This window comes from Solanum tuberosum, unplaced genomic scaffold, assembly GCF_000226075.1.
Source record: "Solanum tuberosum cultivar DM 1-3 516 R44 unplaced genomic scaffold, SolTub_3.0 scf00135, whole genome shotgun sequence".
Lineage (NCBI taxonomy): Eukaryota > Viridiplantae > Streptophyta > Magnoliopsida > Solanales > Solanaceae > Solanum > Solanum tuberosum.
The window spans coordinates 1,111,450-1,116,721 of NW_006239059.1; the positions used below are offsets into that span (position 1 = coordinate 1,111,450).

A 5,272-nucleotide genomic window follows, 5' to 3' on the forward strand; every position below is an offset into this window, starting at 1 on the left:
TTGATCCCAATGGAATCAATTGGAAAGGTGTCTCAACTGATGTAAGAAATGGTTATTTTGGAGAATTCAAGGTATAACTTTTCATCTTAAGTGAGTTTAGCAAGTGTATTCACATATGTAGATAGGACATTAATGTATTACTTTCAAAAGTTTTTTCAGAAAATTTTTTACTGGGATGTTTCCATTAGTGAAAACGAAGTGAAAAGACACTGGATGGTTAAGGCAGCACTGAAATACAGGAATTTCATTTCTAAAATAAAAAAGGAAGGAATTAGGCCAGGTTATGTACCAGAAAATGTGTGGAAAAGATGGATGCAACTTTGGGGAAGTGAAAAGTGTATAAAAAAGTCAGAAATTAATTTGAAAATCGTTGTGGCGGCCATGAAACTGTTGTTGGGACTCACACAGGCGGCTCTATTTCAATTGGAGAACATCGCAGGAAACTTGTGAGTATATATATTTTACAAACTCTATAACTAACATCTTCTATTGTATGACATACATAACGTGATTTCTTTTGTATAGGCTATTGAAAAAGGTCGAGATCCAACACCAATTGAATTACATTTGCATGTTCATACACATGGTCATGATGGAAAATCATTTGTTGGTGAGCGTTCTCGAATTGTCCATGTAAGTCTAAAACTTGGAGTTGTTTCGGTTCTTTCCTACCGTAGTTTCTGGTGCAATTTTAGTCTTGTTTTAAAGTGTATCTGTTGCTGTTGTTTGGTATAATTCTGGTGATGTTTTGAGACTTTTCGATGCAATTTTAGTGTTATTTTGATGCGATTCTAGTGTCATTTTTGTGTGACTCTAGTGCAGTTGTTTTTTGTGCAATTATAGTTCTGTTTTTGAGAGAATCTACTGCTACTGTTTTGGTGTAATTCGATTGCTGTTTTGAGGCTTTTCTGGTGCAATTTTAGTGTTATTTTGATGCGATTCTAGTGTCATTTTGTGTGACTCTAGTGCAGTTGTTTTCATGTAATTCTGATGTTGGTTGGGTAATTTTCGAGTGTTTCTGATGCTGTTTGGGTAATAGAAATTAGTTTGTTTTGAAGTTCTGTGTGAGTTCAAGTATGATCTTTATTCTGCAATTTAAACGAGTTCAAAATTGTAGGTCTAAGCTAATTACTATAACTTATAAACAACACTTCATAGACTAGCTAATATAAGTTGCACTGTCCTTCTTTCATTGCATTTTCCTTGCAACAATTATCTACTAATACAATGCACTAAAGTATTATATACATATGGAAACCAGATAACTGACTAATCAGGGAAATTACAGTACAAAGGCCAGTGATAGTGGACTGTAATTTATTTTAGTTTAATTAATTATACTGCTTTAATGATGGAATACATATCAATGAGGACAAAGAAGTGGGGCCAGTTGCAAAAAGATTTGTACCAACGTTGGAGTGATGCCTTTTGTTTTATGTTTCATATTATGCAAGGAAAATGCATTGTCAGTTACTCCCTCCGTCCCTATTTAGCTGTCCATATTTCCTTTTTAGTTGTCCCTATTTAGTTGTCCATTTTGACAAATCAAGAAAGGACAACAAATTTTTTCCTATTATACCCTTATTTACACTTCTTGAAAATTTCTAAAAATGTATGTTGTTTCCCTCCAATTTATTTCACTTGAATTCAAATAAGTGGTTGTAATTTTGAAGTGAAAAGTTGTCATAAGGGTAAAATTGTAACTTCACTGTGCTAATCATTGTTGCCTTAATCTGTGTGCCATTTCTAAAGTGGACAACTAAAAAGGGACGGAGGGAGTATCTTTCTGCAACAACACAGTTCTTTCCTGGGAAAACAAAACACATGTCCTTTAAGCTTAAAAGCTTATGTATCTTTCTGCATTTTCCTTCAAAATTTATTTTGTTCCCTTTCTTTAATGCTTTCTCATTTTCTCTACTTATTATAGGAAAAATATGAAGAAATATTACGAAAAAACACAGTGTCTCAAACAAATATTGATCAACGTGAAGCATATTACCAAGCTGCGGGGGGAGAAAAGAAAAGAAGAATATACGGTCTTGGATCTGAAGCAAAAAATTACTATGGGCAGAATCTTTGTGGCTCATCATCATTACCACCTCCATTTTAGAGTCTTTGTGGCTCATCATCATTACCACCTCCATTTTCTCAATCAACATCGATAACAAATATGGACGAATTTATAAAGCAAATGATGCCTGCACTAACTAGTCATCTTGTTCCTATTGTTGTTGAGCAGGTGTAAGCATCAATTAGTCCATCCGTGAATTCATCGATTGTGACACCCATAGTGCCTCCTCCTACTAATGTGGACGAGGTTGATCCCTCAATTTCAAGTGACGATCGTATCCCTTAGTCTCCCACAACTTTAGTCTTTTGTAATGTCATACTTTTTGGAAACTACAAATTGCGTAGTAACGTTTTGATGAACGTAGGTTTATTTAAGAGTACTTGATAGTTTACTTTGGATATTTTTAACCAAAAATATGTGGTTTTGGAGTTTTCTATGTATATATTATGAATCGTCTATGAGTATTATATTATATGAATGTTTGATATTTTTAGAGTATTTAGTAATTTAAATTTAATCTATTTCAGCAGTGCATATTTAAAATAACCAAATCAAATAATTTTAGAAGAATAATTTTTAGCAACAAATTTAGCGACTATTTGGTCGTTGCTATGAAAAGAATGTTGGCGACGGATTAGCAACGAATTATTAAAGGCCTAATATGTTGTAACAGAATATGTTGCGATGGAAATTTCGTTGCAAATTTATCCAAAATGACGAAATGAATTATGAAATTAGCAACAAAACTATATAAATATAATGAAGAATCAGTCCGTCGCTAACAAGTGGCAATGAAAATCTTTCGTCACTATCATGTCGCTAAACTTGTGACGGAACTCATTTTTTCGTCTTAGAATTATTAAATTAGCAACAAAATTATATAAATATAATGACGACTAAGTCCGTCGCTAACATATTGCGACGAAAATGTTTTGTCACTATGACGTCGCTAACTTGTGATGGAACTCATTTTTTCGTCACTAAGAGCTTACTAACGAGCGTAATAGCAACAACCAATCATCCGTTGCTAATCCGTCACTAATCATGATTAGTGACGGATTTTCATTGGATAGTGATGGATTGTGTCCGTCGGTAAACACTATTTTTTTTAGTGCCTTTTAAATAAGGGAAAACCCATAGGCCAAGAGGAACAACTGATATCACTATAGTAAGGAATTTTACACTGTGTAGTCACGAATACAATACTCAAAGTGACTACTACACAGTCAAAAGGAATAACACTCTATTGATTTCCACCTTACTAAAATATCGCTCACACTCTATTTTTCTTCACAAACTATTTTTCTTATAGTCTATGGAATACCTCACTTTGCTCTCAAAATATGTTTTTTTTCTCTCTAACTTTGTGTGTTCTACAAATGAATGAGCTAATGAGCTCCTTTTATAGAAGAAATTTACAACTAATGATGTTACGAATGACATCATGAAAATACTTAAGTTTCAAACTTTGCAACTATGTAGTTATCTTGGTAAGATTTAGTTGGTATGTAGTTGTACCAAAGTAAGACTTTAATAAAATAGGCCTGGAACCCCACAAACACAACATCAAGTAGTTGAACAAAAAGTAACGAAGATTGTACCATAAACTTGGGCACATTTTATTTCTTTATTTTCTTGCTTAAGTACACGTGTATGTAGGTAAGTTCAAATAGCCTCCAATTTTCCTTTTTTTGGCAGGCACGAAATACATCTTTATTTGTTTTTATCTTTTGTGGGAGGCAATTGTTTTTCACTTCTACTCCCCAAATGTGTTTCTTCTTTCATATTCCCAATCCCCTGAAAAAAAAGATAAAAACTCTGTACAATTTCGATTAAACCTTAGCCATTTATTAATGCTTAAATGTTATTTTCTCTGTCACCATATCTATGCTTAGTTATTTTATCAATTTTCCATTCAGTTGGCTTAATTTTTATTTCAATTTTGCTGCTTTATTTGGTGTTTGATCTGTATGCAACATATGTTGCATGCATCAAATTTAAATTTAGTTAGTTGTTGCCACACATTGCTTCTCCTTTTGCTCTCTTCCTTTTCGTCTTTCCCTGTTCACAAATCCAAACTTATTTTTGGTTACTGATTTTTTGTATTTTTTTCAATTTGTTGATCGCAGGTTTTTGTGAATTTTGCCTCTCCCCCTCCCGTATTCAATTTGAAGAGAATAACAGAGACGAAAATGGAAGGGAAGAAAATTGATAGAAAATTGGTGAAGATTGATTTGAGTTTTGAGTTGGTGCAGCAATTTGATGATGAAATTTCACATTTGGCTTTCGACATTAGAGGTAATTGTTTTTTTCAAATCAGAAATTCCTGGGAGCTCTCCTTTCAATTTCTGAGTTTTTTTTTTGCATGAATTATTTGCCTGGTCTCCTGATGCTATCCATACAAGCTTGAAAGGTATGCCCATTCTCTTCTTTCCTATTGATCCTTATATTTGGCCTTTTTTCCACTCCGTCCTGAAGATTCCCAATACAGACTTTACAACAATCCCTACTTGCATTTTTTTTAAAAGATCGATAATAACTGTTATGTCGTAATTTTACTATCTTTAGAAAATCACTATTTTGAAATGTTCTAAGTATAAAACAATTTGAGAAAATACTTAGAAAAAGAGTCGCCACTTAATTTTTTAAAGAAATTAATAAAACTTAATTTAAAAAGATTTTAACAGATTAAATATTAATAAATTTAGAGAAAATGGGTAAGAGGTTCTTATTTACGCTTCAAGAAGGTTTTTAAGGCATTTGAAGCTCCCACAAAAATGCGGTTATCATACGACTTGGTTAAAATATTTTTGACTATTTTTTAAGAAAATGATTTAACATAAAAAAAAAAAATAGCAATATTTGATTGACTTGAGAAAGTAGTTAAAATAACAACTTTTTAATTGAAACAACTCGGTCAATTAGGATTTTAACAAAATTATATAAATTAGAATTTATTTGAATCATTTTAGAAATAATAATTTGAAACAAATTGGTCAATTAAACCATGATAACTATTTTTAATTAATTGAAAAAAAATAAAGATTTCTAATAAAAATACAAGAGTTGATGAAAAAATGAAATTTTATTAAAATAAACTAACATAAAGAATATGGTTCATCTTTTGGGGAATTTAACTAAGTTCACTAACAATTCTAAAATTAGAGTTAATAAACAACACAATAGTATTCACAATTAAAT

The 5,272-nt window shown here is 31.7% G+C and overlaps 1 long non-coding RNA gene across 1 annotated transcript; it reads left to right on the top strand.

Annotated features, from left to right (window-relative positions):
* The first annotated feature begins 382 nt into the window (after positions 1-382).
* On the top strand, positions 383-634 carry LOC102603627 (uncharacterized). The gene is made up of 2 exons (XR_367586.2): positions 383-446; positions 526-634. It is a non-coding gene; the product is annotated as an uncharacterized lncRNA (long non-coding RNA).
* The last annotated feature ends 4,638 nt before the right edge of the window (positions 635-5,272 follow it).